At 41.3% G+C, this 15,924-nt stretch overlaps 1 non-coding gene across 1 annotated transcript; it reads left to right on the top strand.

The window, feature by feature from the left end:
• Window positions 1-8,364: 8,364 nt before the first annotated feature.
• Window positions 8,365-8,438, top strand: trnan-guu (transfer RNA asparagine (anticodon GUU)). Its single transcript has one exon. It is a non-coding gene; the product is annotated as a tRNA-Asn (tRNA).
• Window positions 8,439-15,924: the final 7,486 nt, after the last annotated feature.

The raw sequence follows: 15,924 nt of genomic DNA, 5'->3' as shown, positions 1-15,924 counted from the left end.
TACACACTCAACATTTTAGAAACAGCTTCTTCCCTTCTACCATCAGATTTCTGAATGGACAATGTACAGTACTTCACTATTATTTTGTTCACTTTTTGCACTACTTATTTAATTAATGTTTCTATAAATTTCTTTTGATAATTTATATTTTATTATTATGTATTGCAATATACTGCTGCGGCAAAACAATCAATTCCACGTCTTATGCCAATGATATTAAACCTGATTCTGATGCTGACACACACTGAACGTGCCTTGCAGACAAAGAAATAGTTCATCGTATGAAAATTTTAATGACGAGTCTCTGATTTAAAACATTAACTTTGTTTTTTTTTTCTCTCTCTACAGTTTCTGACTGATCTGATGAGCATTTCCAACATCTTCTGCTTTAATTCAATTTCCAGCATCCACTCTTTCAAAGTGAATATGTGCAGACTGGTTACCCTCAATTACTAAAATTACCCTCAATTCATTGTCCTTAGTTTGCATTTTGTCCGTCGAATATCTTGCACAACCTGACAAAAGTGCTGTACAAATTGTCTTATCATGAGAAATTATGACATCGGAGCAGAATTAGTCCATTCAGCCCATCGTGTCTTCTCTGCCATTCCATCATGACTGATTTATTATTCCCCCTCAACGACATTCTGCAATGTCTTTGTCCTGTAACCTTTGATGTCCTTTACTAATCAAGAACCTATCAACCTCTGCTTTAAATGACTTGGCCCTCACAGCCGTCTATGACAATGAATTCCACAGATTCACCATCCTCTGTTGAAGAAATTTTCTCATCTCTGTTCTAAAGGGACGTCCTTGTATTAGCAGATCTCAGTAAGTGGGTCCCAGATGTTTGTGCAGACATAAAGCCAGCTCACCGTCTGCAGAATGGAGTCCACTGCACGAGTTCCACCATGTGGTACATCACTTGGGAGCTGGAACAATGGTTAGGTTTCCATTTTCTCCAATGGTAACGAAATATACAAGTAATCTTCTGAGCAATTCTGAGTGTTTTAAATTTGGTCACCTAAGAGTGCTACGTCTTTTTTTGGCAGTAGAGGTCAGAATTGGGAGGCTCCCCGTAACTTTGGTAGGGCAGGGGATGACAATTGTTAAGGTATTCTGTACTGAGAGAGGGTATTCCGCATTAGCTCTGGTTGCAGAATTCGAAGCTTTCCAGAAGACCACAAATAGTAACGGGAGGAGGTAGTGAAGAGGGTGCGGATTGTTCGGGATTTATAAAATCAGTATTAAAATCTAATTATTTAATGGAGAATGAAGCATCAATAGCAGCGCATCGGCCTTACTAATTAGATTATACTTTAATGTAACCCAGACAGCTAAATACATTGTGCAAATGTGCACAAAATTCTGGAGGAACTCGGCAGGTCAGGCAGCATCGATAGAAAGGAATAAATAGTCAATAATCTACGAGGAGAACTTCCTAATTCCGACCTGTACCCCTTACCATTCTTACTTGACGAAAGTTACCCTGTAGTTACACACACAAAATGCTGGAGGAACTCAGCAGGCCAGGCAGAGTCTGTGGGGAAAAAGTACAGTCTACCTTTCGGGCCGAAACCCTTCGGCAGGAATGGAGAAATAAAAAAAAGCTGATGAGTAGATTTAAAAGATGGTGGGCGGGGGGGCAGGGGAAGAGAACCACCAGTTGATAGGTGAAACCTGGAGGGGAGGGGTGAACTAAAGAGTTGGGAAGTTGATTGGTTGGAAGCTACCCAAACGGAATATAAGGTGCTGTTCTTCCATCACGATAGTGGAGGAGGCCATAGATGGACATATCGAAATGGGATGTGGAAATAAAATTGGTGGCCACTGGGAGATTCCGCTTGTTCTGGAGGATGGAGCGTAGATGCTCAGCGAAGTGATTTCCCAATCTACGTTGGGTCTCGCCGATATACAGGAGGCCACACCGGGAGCACCGAACGCAGAATATGACCCCAACAGACTCACAGGTGGTGTCGCCTCACTTAGAAGGGCTTTTTTAGGGCCCTGGATGATGGTGAGGGAAGAGGTGTAGGGGCAGGTGTAGCACTTGTTTCAGTTGCAAGGTTAAGTGCCAGGAGGGAGATCAGTGGGGACGGACGAATGGACAAGGAGGTCGCGTAGGGAAAGTGGGGGGGGGGGGAGATGTGCTTGGTGGTAGGATCCCTTTGGAGGTGGTGGATGTCTCAGCGAATTATGTGCTGGACGCAGAGGCTGGTGACGTGGTAGGTGAGGACAAGAGGAACCCTATCCCTGGCAGGAGATGGGCGTAAGAGCGGACGTGCGTGAAATGGAAGAGATGCGGTTGAGGGCAGCATTGATGGTGGAGGAAGGGAAGCCACTTTATTTGAAAAAGGAGGACATCTTCTTCGTTCCAGAATGAAAAGCCTCATCCTGAGAGCAGATGCAGCGGAGATGGAGGAATAGAAAAAGGGGGTGGCGTTTTACAAGTAGTCGGGTGGGACGAGTGAGAATCCGTGGGTTTGTAATAAACATCGGAGATAGAGACAGTGCGATCGAGAAAGGGAAGGAAAGTGGCGGAAAAGGTTTCCCCCAGAACAAGCGGGATCTCCCAGTAGCCATCCGTTTTAATTCCACTTCCCATTCCCATTCCGATATGTCCATCCATGGCCTCCTTCACTGTCGTGATGAGGCCACACTTAGGTTGGAGGAACAACACCTTAAATTCCATTTGGATAGCCTCCAACCGGATGGCATGAACATCGATTACTCAAATTTCCGGTGTGCCTCCCAAGCCACCCATCCCCCTTCACCATTTCCCGTCCCCTTTTCCCTCTCTCACCCCATTTCCTTGCCCGCCCATCGCCTCCCTCTGGTGCTCCTTCCCCCTTTTCTCTTTCTTCCATGTCCTTCTGTCTCTTTCGCCAATCAACTTTCCAGGTCTTTACTTCATCCCTTCCCCTACAGATTTCACCTCTCACCTTGTGTTTCTCTCTCCCCTCCCCCCACCTTTCAAATCTACTCCTCAGCTTTTTTTCTCCAGTCCTGCCGAAGGGTTTCGGCCCGAAATGTCGACTGTATTTTTTTCCGTAGATGCTGCCTGGCCCGCTGAGTTCCTCCAGCATTTTGTGTGTGTAGCTCGGATTTCCATCATCTGCAGATTTTCTCTTGTTTGTTATTTGGTTAGTCTGTAGTTAGTGCCTGCCCGGCTGAGTTCCTCTGGCACTTTGTGTGAGTTACTCTGTATTTCCTGCATCTATAGAATCTCTTCTGTTTATTAAAATGTGCCCCTTTTTCTGCTTACATGCAACGATTTTAGCTTGTCTTTCATTCAAGCGTCAAGTATCCAGCTGCGGAAGACAAAAAAAAATCAAATGAGCGGCATTTTTTTGTGGGCGAAAGCGCTTTGATAATGAGAGAGGTCAGAGGAGAATGGCCAGACTGGTTCAAACTGACAGGAAGGCGACAGTAACTCAAATAATCACACATTATAACAGTGTGCAGAAGAGCATTGAAATGAATGGGCTACAGCAGTAGAACACGAACATGCACTTAGTGGCCACTTTATTGGGTACAGGAGGTATGAAATAAAGTGGCCACTGTGTGTATATCTGAAAATTACAGTACGATGCATTTAACAGGTAAAATGAATCGTTGATTCAAACAAAAATACCGGAAACACTCAGCAGATCGAATAGAGAAATCAAAATTAACACTTCATGCTGATGAACTTCCATCAGAACCGAATACATCCCACATAAAACGCTGGAGGAACTCAGCAGACGAGGCAGCCAACCTGGTGTCCACAGACCCCTTACTTAACGGTATTGGTCCATGGTATAAATGGTTGGGAGCCCCTGATCTATGGAGAGAAATAAAAAAGTCGATGTTTCGGTCAAGACTCTTTATCAGGACAACGTCGGCTCTTTATTCCTCTCCACTGATGCTGGCTAACCTGCCGAGTTCCCCCAGCATTTTGTGTGTGTTACATTGGATTTCCAACATCTGCAGGATCTCTTGTGTTTATACTAATATGGGTGTGTGTGTGTGTGTGTGTGTGTGTGTGTGTGTGTGTGTGTATACAACTGAACGGTTGCAATTTGTGCCAGGAAATGAGGCAGATAATTTGTAACGAAATTATCTGTACGTTTATTTCACAAACTGGTACTTTTAGGTATAGTGGTCGTTCCAGTAACATTCACCAGAGTAACCATGATGAACGAATCAGGATGCAGCACGCACCAAAATTCCTAATGCGTGAAAAGGCGCCGAAAGCTGCGTGATATTTATACAGGCATGGATCGCTATTAATATAACTGATTTACACTGAGAACGTAATGAAGCTGTTTGATACATTTCCAGAACTCCAGCACACAATTTGTATTGAGTCGTATCAACAACGTCGAAAATACAACATACACTCAGTGGCCACTTTATTAGGTACATCATAACCACCATGGATGAAGCATATACTAGTTGGGCTGAAGGGCCTGCTTCCTTGTTTGTGATAACTTTATGACTCTATACTCTTTTATTATTCCATCCTGGGTAAATATTCTAAAATTGCTCCAGATTCCTTGAAGTGGGCAGATGGAGGATCTATTTCTCGAGGTACACCTGCTCGTTAATGCAAATATCTAATCAGCCAATCATGTGGCAGCAACTCAATGTATAAAAGCATGCAGACGCAGTCAAGAGGTGTAGCTGTTATTCTGATTAAACATCAGAATGGGCAAGAAATGTGATCTAAGTGATTTTGATCGTGGAATGATCATTGGTGCCAGATTTGGGGGGGGGGGGGGGTTGAGTATCTCAGAAACTGCTGATCTCCTGGGATTTTCACACAGAACAATTTTACATCACAGCGAATGGCGCGAAAAGAAAACATCCAGTGGGTGAAAACGCCTTGTTACTGAGAGAAGCCAGAGGAGAATGGCCAGAGTGGTTCAAGCTGACAGGAAGGCGTTACAACATCTGTGAACACACAGCACATTGAACCTTGAAGTGGATGTACTACGGCAGCAGAAGACCACGAGCATACACTCAGTGGCCATTTTATTAGATACAGGAGATACTTAATAAAGTGGCCACTGAGTGTATGGACAAAAGACTGGAGATCGGAATGTGATTCATACTGCAAATGTAACGTGGTAGCCATATTCCAATTAAGATTCCGATTAAATTACCTAGCCTACAATCTGTGTGAATGTTATCATTCTGGTGGAGGGGGGGGGGAGCAAGAAATATTCAATCATTTGTACCAATTTTTCTCCCTACTCCAGTTCAATCGGCGGGTTAAGACCGTTGTCACAATAATCATTCAGGATCTTGTTTCGATTTTCATCCTTTGGTTTTGTTTTTCTCTCTCTCATTTGTGTTTTCCCGTTCCGGACGGGAATGAGTAATTACAGTGAACAACCGATTGCAGACGCCTTTTTTCTAGGCTGTCGCCAGTGGAATCTATTACCTTTTCCATTCAGCCAATTATCTCCCCTCCCCCCACCCCCTCCCGCAGCAGGCAGATTCATTTACATCAGCTGGGCAACCTGATCCATCTGCAGCCGACGGCTGATTGACAGCTGCAACCGAGCACACTGGTTTCCTGTTAACTATTTGATGCCCTGCGAAAGTGGTATGCACAAACAATCTTTCTTCAACTCCCTTCCCCCATTATTGGAACTGCACTCACGAATGTTTTTCGAAACACAAGAGATTCTGCAGGTGCTATAGAAATTCAAAGTAACACGCACAGAATGCGTGTTATTCAGAAGGTCAAGGAGCATTTATGAAGAGGAATAGACGACGTTCCGGGCCGAGACACTTCATCAGGACTGATGAAGGGTCTCGGTCTAAAACATCAACTGCCTATTTTTCTCCATCGATGCTCTCTGACGTGTTGAGTTCCTCCGGTATTTTGTGAATATTCCTCGAGACCCAGGTATATTTTAATGTTGTGTCAACAACAATTCAACGAAAAAATAGCAAAAGTAAGAATGTAGAAGCAGGAGTAAGCAATTCCATCTCTTCGTCATTCAGATTCAGATTCATATATATTTATCACATGTACATCAAAGTTCAAAGTACATTTATTATCAAAGTATGTATACTATATCGCAAACAAGGGAAAATCTGCAGATGCTGGAAATCCAGAGCAACACACACAAAACGCTGGAGGAACTCAACAGGCCCGGCAGCATCTACGGAATAAAAAAGTACAGTGGACGTTTCGGTCCAGCGTTTTGTGTGTGTTGCTATGTATACTATATACAACCTTAAGATCTGTTTCCTTACAGGCAGGCACAAAACAAAGAAACCCAACACGACCTATTAAAAAAAAGACCGTCAAACACCCAACGTGCAAAATAAAAAAGTAAGTGGTGCAATCAATTAAAAAGTAAGCAAAGACCATTCAGAACTAAAGTTCACGAAAGTGAGTCAAAACATACAGTGTGTAATTTACGTCACAGCCAACGCAACCTAAGGATATGCTGGGGTTGCCACACGCTAAACCCATATTCCTTGTAATGTCTGCCTGCACTGCACTTTCTCTGTAACTGTAACACTTTAAGACCATAAGCTATAGAAGCAGAATTAGGCCATTCGGTCTATCGAGTCTGCTCTACCATTCCAACATAGCTGATTTATCACCCCTCTCAACCCCATTCTCCTGCCTTCTCCCTGTAACATTTGACAGCCTTACTAATCAAGAACCTCTGCTTTAAATATACCCACTTGGTCTCCACAACCCTCTGTTATTGTTTTCCCTTGTACTACTTCAATGCACTTTTATAATGATGGCATGTATGGATGGCATTCAAAACAAAGTTTTTCACGGTATCTCAGCACACATGACAATAATAAACTAATTTGCCCATTAATAATTTCAATTTTTAACAGTCGATATTTTAACTAAAATAAACCGTATTCATAATTTTAAAAATTACATTCATGGACAGTATGTTGCGTCGACTTATATTGCATTTCTTAATACCAACAGCGTGTTGCCACTCATAGTTAGAAGACTACCACAATAATTGATGGGCTTGCTCGCCCCCCACCCTCGCCCAGTAGCAGAAGAACCCTAGACTGTGGTCCTCCCTCAGTTTTAAATATCAATATCAATATCTATTATTGTTCGTGATGGTTGTACATCAGCTTTCAGTGATTCACACACAAGGACTTCAAGTTTTTTGGAATACCAACACCTTCCGATTTCTGAAATTACGAAAAGCGGACACAAGAGAGACTGCAGATGCTGAAACCTGGACGGAAAATGAAACTGCTGGGGGAGCTCGGCGGGTCGAGCATCATCTGTGGAGTCAAAGGAATAGTGAACGCTTCGGGTCAATACCCTGCGTCAGGAGAAGTCGGGTGCCGAGGCAGGCTTTCGACCCAAAAGGTCAACCACCCGTTGCTTCTACCTTTCCTGCACGGCCCGTTGAGTTCATCCAGAAGATTGTATTGTGCATGACGAAAAACAATAATTCTGAGACAAATTTGCCAATTTGTCCATTTAGTTCTGCTTCACTAAAGTACAACAGATGCTTTGATTTTCTTTGTAAAAAGCAAAAGGCGATATATATATTAGAGGCAAAAACAATGTCTGTTTTTCCTAATTTATTCCATAGTTGAAATTTCTAATGAAAGTCGTGATCATAATTTAAAATCTTACTAAACATTTTCGAAGTTCAAAGTAAATTTAATATTATACGTACCATCTTGAGATTAATTTTCTTGCAGGCATTTACAGGAAAATAAAGAAATACAATAGAATTTATGAAAAACTATACATTGCAAAGACTGGCAAATAGCCAACGTGCAAAGGAGTACAATCCGTGCAAATATTTTTTAAAAATAAATAAATAATACTGAGTTGTACCGTCCTTGAAAACGTGTCTGCAAGTTAGAGAATCGGTTCAGCGTTGTGGTGAAATTATCCACAATGGTTCAGGAGCCTGGTGGTTGTAGGGGTAATAACTCTCCTTGAACCTGGTGGTTCATCACCTTCACTTGACTTTCTGAAAAATTAATGTTTCTTTCAAATTATAGAGTCATCGATGCTTTACGGAGAAATGCAATTACATGATCAATTTTGCTTTTTCAAGTTGTATGCAAAGATATTTGACGTCTACTTATTCCTAGTAACCAAAATGTATTAACAACATGTATCTCTGAAACCGTCTGTAGCACAATGCATGAAAATACATCAGGAATCATCAGACCAGTTAGGAAGGGATTAATGTGCTTTAGTACCGTTAAAGCATCATGCAATCTACTGAACTGAATATCTTTTTCTAATTGTTTCTAAATAAAATTTTCTCTGCAATGATCCCAATCGCAGAGAATTGACAAAGGAAGAATGCTTATACTTGTACTACATGAGCAACACCAAGTATCCAGCTGGTCTCTGTGGCGCAATCGGTTAGCGCGTTCGGCTGTTAACCGAAAGGTTGGTGGTTCGAGCCCACCCAGGGACGAAGAACCTTTTTGCTCTCACAGGGTTTTAGAAGAACATATATGCACATAATTGATAATTTGACTCACTTGAAATTAATCAATACGAAGTGTCTTGCGTTAATTTTCTTGTCACAAGGAGGCGAGATCGTTTCTTAAAGCTTTTCAATGTTGTATACAGTTGCAGTGTCTCAGTTAATATAGGTCTATATGAATTATGTATATTCTCATAAAGGTATCACATGCAAAATGTATTAAAATATTTTCTTAAAAATTATATTTTCCCCATAATGCCCTTTCCACGCGCCCGTATTGCTTCTTTTCTCTTTACATGCCTGTTCTTTGGTGGATTCAATCACATGAACATCACTGCTGTCACAGTCCAGAATCTTCTAAAAATGAATTTTCCCCCCAAAAAAATTTCTCAATTATCCAAATTGTAAAATGTAAGAATTTTGAGGCCGAGATTTGATTTTAAAGGCATAAAATATTTGGTACATTTTTCCATAATATTTTTTTAAATTTAAATTCATGTGCAGACTTTATCAGGAGCTTATATTTATTTACAAGTCCAACAATTGAGCCCTTATATATAAAACAGCCATTTTGAATTTGCCTTATAATGCAACCTGGCGAGAAATTTTGAGCTTCCGATCTGGGAAGCTTCCGATTTGTTTCTCAGTGTAGTCGTTGGCGTATTATATTTTGTATTACCTTTCTTTATTATTATGTTCTTTATCTTATTGCGTATTTTTGTGCCGCACATCAGATCCGGAGTGACAACTCTTTCATTCTTCTTTAAATTTGTGCATTGGAAATGACATTAGACAATTCTGAACATTGAGTACCCCTTCTTCTCTCATTTAATTCAGCATTTATTTTGTTTGAATGTGTATTAGACTCCTTCAATCCAGTCCCTATAACTACCAACTCCAGGCCTTACATTCTGTATTCTAATAAAGTGAACCTTGCGTCGTCGAATGCAATTTTTTTCAAACATTATATAATTAAAGTTCGAGTTTAAGTCGAGACAATATGCCAGCTATATTTGAAGTCATTTCAAGGAAATGAGTCTTATATCCACCCAACGCTCGCTGCTTCACCCAATAAATTCCACATGGTGTATAATACTATGGTTTTTATCATTGAGTCACCCCGCCCTCCAGTGTTGTCCTCCTTGAACTTTCGATTTTGCTATATTTCATTGTCAGTTATTTTCGATGCAATTCTAACTCCGACCTGATTTGTCCACTCTTAAGCTTGAATGTGGTGTGTCTAACTGGCTTAGACGATCTATTTCATAATATTTACTTACTTTTTTATTATCAAAGTAAACTCTATTCATGTTAAAAATACTTACAAGAATAAACCGTGCAATGCCTTTTTCTCCTTTACATTGGTCGTCAATGCTTTCAGTATTTTTCTATGACATTCATACACATCAATAGCACGGCTGTCGCTCTGTCACTGATGTGGCTTTCTGGACTGGGGCTTGCGAGGCTTCCACACCCAACTCTCTTCAATAGTAGAAGAACCCCACACTGTGGTCCTTCCCCACCGAATCTTTTGCGGTGGCTGAACCGTGCGTTTCAGTGCGTCCTTCAGAACGTACACGATTTCAATGAATTATGAGTCTGAATTTTGGGCTATCTGACTTAGCACAACCTCACTTATTTTAATGATTAACCCATCAAATGATTCGTAGTAACACGCACAACAAGCTGGAGGAACTCAGCAGGTCGGGCAGCATCCATGGAAACGAACAGTCAACGTTTCGGGCCGAGACCCTTCGTCAGGACTGAAGAGGGAGGGGGAAGGGGCCCTATAAAGAAGGTGGGGGGAGGGTGGGAAGGAGAAGGCTGGTAGGTGCCAGGTGAAAAACCAGTAAGGGGAAACACTTCAACTCTGCTTCCATTCGGATATGTCCATACATGGCCTCCTCTACTGCCATGTTGAGGTCAAACTCAGGTTGGAGGAGCAACACCTCATATACCGTCTGGGTAGTCTCCAGTCCCTTGGTATGAACATTGAATTCTCCAACGTCTGGTAATTCCCTCCCCCTCCCCTCACCCATCCCACTTTCACTCTGCCTCCTCCTCCAGCTGCCTATCAACTTTCTCATCATTCTGCCGCCTTTTACTACCATACTGTTTTCCCCTTACATTCCTTCTTCACCTTTCCTGCCTATCCCCTCCCTGCTTCCCCTCCCCCACCCCTCGATCTTTCCTCTTACTGGTTTTTCACCTGGCACCTACCAGCCTCCCCCCACCTTCTTTATAGGGCCCCTGGCCCCTCCCTCTTCAGTCCTGATGAAGGGTCTCGGCCCGAAACGTTGACTGTTCGTTTCCACGGATGCTGCCCGACCTGCTGAGTTCCTTCAGCATGTTGTGCATGTTGCTTTGACCCCAGCACCTGCAGTGTACTTTGTGTAAATGATTCGTAGTTACTGTTTCCATGTAATCGACACACAATCTTTCACTATCTAAACTATCAAATCACGTATTTAATTTCTCGTGCACTTCAATATGTGTAACAGTTTATTAGTTAACTTTGGCAAGAGCGGCTACAAAACTTATTCTCACATACTTTACAAATGAAACCACTTAGATTCAAAATTGCTTTATGTCATTTCCAGTACACAAGTGCACGAAAATAATTGTTACTTCGGTACAATGCAGCAGAACAAAATAATAGAAATAACACCATAAAGTTACACTAAGCACATAAGGTGACTCTGCCAGGAAATGATAAAGGAGTTGTGATTGGGGTTGTGGAGAGCGGGTTAGTGGGTGGAAGTGTTGATTAGCTTTACTGCTTGGGGAAAGTAACTGTTTTTGAGTTTGGTGGTCCTGGCATGGATACTATGTAGCCTCCTCCCTGGTGGGGGTGGGACAGTAGTCCATGAGCAAAGTGGCTGGGATCCTTTATAATTCACCTATAGGACCATTTGCATGTAGATTATATGTGATGTGATTATATGCATGTGATTATATCGATGTTACAGATTACTAACACTATTTTGTGTGGTCCTCGTTCCATATTCACTATTGATAATGTTACCTTCCTTTTAGCATCAACTCCAAATCTACAGCTTGACCGAACTCGCTCCGTCACTGCATTTTCGTGCAACACACACAAAATACTGGAGGAACTCAGCAGGTCAGGAAGCATCAATGGAAAGGAATAAAGAGCCTACGTTTCGAACCGAGTCCCAGACATTCTGAATCCTGATGAAGGGTCTCGGCCCAAAACGTCGACTGTTTCCCCTTCTCCATAGATGCTGCCTGACCTGCTGAGTTCCTCCAGCATTTTGTGTATGTTGCTCTAGATTTCCAGCATCTGCAGAATCTCTTACGTTTACGATTTACTACACATTCGCCCCATTACTGTGTGTGCCGATCACCAGACAAATGCTAATAATCCGGGTGAAAAGACAAGCTTCAGGAGCAAAACAAAAATCTCTGGGTGATGTGTTAATTCATCTCCATCACAATCGCATAACTTCCCTCTAAATAGATTGCATGGGATGAAAGGGTTTTTGGACCCGGATCGGGATTTATTTGCTTTCAACAACGTATAGCACATAGGTCAATGAAGCTTTGGGCCTTTGAAATGACTCCACAAACAACAACAAATCCAATAATAACGAAAAATGACTCTATAAATTGGGTGGCATACTGTGCCAATAAGTTGACATGGGATATTTTCCTTGATGTGAATGCTGCATTTCAAAACAATTAATTATATGTATACAAAATGCTGGAGGAACTCAACAGGTCAGGCAGCATCTATGGAGAGGAATAAACAGTCAACGTTTTGGGCCGAGCCCTACATGCAAAATCTGGAATCCGGGTCAGGCAGGAATTATGGAAAGCGTTTTGGGCCGAGACCATTCATCAGGACCATTGCTTTTCATAGATGCTGCTTGACCTGCTGAGTTCCTCTGGCATTTAGTTTCACCTTAACACAGCAATGTTCGTATGTTCCAACAAATTAAAATGCTTTATTTATTGTCCTTAGGTATTTATTTTTGCAGCTAATTTTCCTTATTTTCCAAATCTGTGAAACTTGTTTCATTTTCGTCGATGTAGCGTTCCAAATGGAGTTTCCAGTTCACTTCAGCTAAGTTTGATAAGTTTCTTTCCACTAATGGTTCAGATTTTTCCCAATTGTTCTCTGGTATAGTTAGGGAAGGAGATGAATAACATAAAAGAAAGGAATGAGAAACGTATTGGTAGAAGTAGGATAACATTATTAGAGGTAAATAACATCCTTTAACAGTTTATCATTATAACAAAGGTCCTGGACGATACGAATCCAACTCAGAATTCAAGATTGCTTAATGTCATCTCCAATACACAAGTATAAAAGGAGAAAGAACTTATTGTTACTCCGAATCCGAGGCAGCACAAATAAAAAAAACACACACAATAAGGTAAAGAACACAATAACAAAAAACAGAATACATATAAATACATAAGTAGTTTATATGCATAGTTTGATCATATATCTATAAAGCGACGCTATAATCTTCTGAGGCATTTCAAAGGTCCAAGAATATTTATTATATAAGTACGTATGTTACCATATACTACCCTGAGATTTATTTTCTTGTGGACGCTCACAGTAAAGGCAAACAAACACAATAGAACAATGAAAACGGCGCGCAAGCAAAGACGGACAAACAACAAATGTAAAAGACTGCAACTTCTGCAATTACAAAAGAGGGGAAAACAAAATAATAACACTGAGAACATGAATTGTAAAGTCCATGGAATCAGTTCAGAGTTCAGATGAGTGAAGTTGTCTATGCCGGTTCAGAAGACTTCTGGTTGAAGGGTAATAATTGGTCCTGAACTTAGTGGTGTGGGACCTAAAGCTCCTGTACCGGTGGCAGCAGCAATAGGAGAGCATGGTCTGGGTGGTGGGGGGGGGGGGGGGGGTCGCTGATGATGGATGCTGCTTTCTTGTGACAGAGCTCTTGTTGCTGTGCTCAATGCTGGGGAGGGTTTTACCTGTGATGGACTCGGAGTATCCACTACTCTTTGCATTTAACGTGGTTATCAATCCAGTTGCGAATAATGTGGTTTTACAAGGGCTGCATTTGGTATTTTTAAAATATTTGCCCTTGACACTCATTTGATTTTAGAATGCGGCATGCTAAACGGTTAAAATTTCAATTTAGCTAATCGTATTATTGTAGTCTTGTTCTTTAAAACAAAGGTAACATTAAATGCGGTTGTACCGTGGCAGTTTATAAGCAAACGTGTTGCAATGCGATTAACTGAGGAATTTTTTTAAAGTGTTTTGCATAATTGGGACACACGGCCCAAACGTTTTAATGTATTATAGGATAATGTATTTACAATGAAATATGCCTATCCTTACGGAGATTATGACGTATGATAGGAAACGTGCAAACGGCATTCTGGTGTTATCTGCTCAAAGAGGATGAATGGAGTCATTCATTTTTAGTTAACTGTTACTGGCAAGTGAACCGCCTTAAAATATCGATCAAATATTTGGTACCTCATTTGTGGGTTGGAACTGATGGTGTGCCAGTGCGCCAATATTTCCGAGAAATTAGATCACTAGATAGATAGATAGACAGACAGACAGATAGATAGATAGATAGATAGATAGATAGATAGATAGGTAACACACAAAAATGCTGAAGGAACTCAGCAGGTCAAACAGCATCTATGGAAAGGAATACTGATTTCTGAATAAAGGAGTACTCTGGTTTCTTCCCCCTTCCTTTCCTGATGAAGGAAGGGTCTGAAGCCAAAATGTTAACTCTATTCCTTTCCATAGACGCTCCCTGACCTCTGAGCTGCTCTAGCATTTTGTGTGTGTTGCTCTGGATTTCGAACATCTGCTGAATCTCAAGTTTTGAGACAGATAGATAGAAAAATGGGCAGACAGACATTTATACATTCAAGTATGCATCATACTGAAATACAAACATTCATACAAGGACAGACCCAAAACAACAAAGGAGGGTAAAGAAATAGTAACATGTACACAGGCATAGGAACAAGCAGAGAAATAATACAAAAAAAACATCGAGACATACAGAGACAAATAAAGAGGCGAAATTAGTCGAAAACGGAGACGAATAAGCGTCTGGAAAATGAAAAGCAAAAAGACAGAGAGAAGCAGAGTCAAAAATACAGCGAAACAAAGATAGACGGAGGCAGAGTAATGACTGAGCAAGATAGAGAGGGGCAACAAACAGACAGACAGAGAGAAAGCGGCTGGGTGAGGCAAGATCGACAAAACCAGAGGCTGATTTTCTATACTCAAGTCTTATTTTTGCGCAGTTTTCAATGATTTCGTTTCATTCCGGGCTATGATGTCCATCGATTTGTTTCTCTGGTCGGGGATAATGTGATTTAACCCCGTTTGACATTCTCTGCTTTCCGCCTGCTTGCCATATTCTTTCTGTCCCTTTCCGCGTCTCCTGATCAACGCATTAAAGACATTAGCGTAATTAATGCCTGTGCATTCCCCCAACCCCCACACCCAACCCACAGCCCCGGAATGAAGCTCTGGCGCAACATCATTACCAATGTAATATTGACAACAACTGGACAAAACACACACACAACGTTTCAGCTTCTTCCCTGTCGCCATCAGATTTCTCAATGGACACTGAACCCATTTACACTACCTCACTATATTTTGCTCTCTTTTTGCGCTGCTTATGCAATTATATATATCACATAAGTAGCACTATATATATATATATCGTAATTTATAGTTTTTATTATGTATTGCAATTTACCGCCGCCGCAAAACAACATATTTCACGACATATGCTAATGATATTAACATGATTCTGACATAACATGAAATACCAATCATAAATCTTTAATCATATGTGTTTCTTTGTAGTTGATTCGTGCATTTACGTTTATGGCCAGGTTTAGACATATTTCCAGTACGTATTAAACACAAAGGTTCTATATTTTAATACAAGCACGAATGTGTTCGTGCGCTCCGATTGTGCAGGGAATACATCGCGTTCACTGATGTGACACACAATCGCTTGTCCTTCCCCTTTCCCGTTCCTTTGTTTCATTCAGCTATTATCTCCACGCCATCTATCTCTGTCTCTCGTATTTTTACTCTCTCCATCACTATCGGGCCCCCCTCACCCCACTGGTGAGATGGGAGGGAAGGGGTTGGGGGTGGGGAGTTAGGTGGGGAGGTCCTATTTACGTGTGACCAAGGAATCATCAAGGACAATTCGACAATTGCCAGCACGCGTTCCGGAGAACCGATTCATTGATTGTTACCGACCAGCTTCTTATTCACAGATTTCATTAAAAAAATTAGCAATAAAAATGCATTTCAATAAATGCACGCCGGAGCGTAAACTAATTACATTATTCAATAATTGCACTCAGACCTTGTTACTTTGGGATTGTGTTTTTCGGAGATTTGCAAAAATGAACTTCAATCGTCATTTTAAATGGGTCAGATGTGTGATAATGTTTGCATAAT

Source organism: Hypanus sabinus, chromosome X1 (genome assembly GCF_030144855.1).
Source record: "Hypanus sabinus isolate sHypSab1 chromosome X1, sHypSab1.hap1, whole genome shotgun sequence".
NCBI lineage: Eukaryota > Metazoa > Chordata > Chondrichthyes > Myliobatiformes > Dasyatidae > Hypanus > Hypanus sabinus.
The sequence above is the reverse complement of the archived record's forward strand: the minus strand, read 5'-3'. Positions and strand labels throughout refer to the sequence as shown.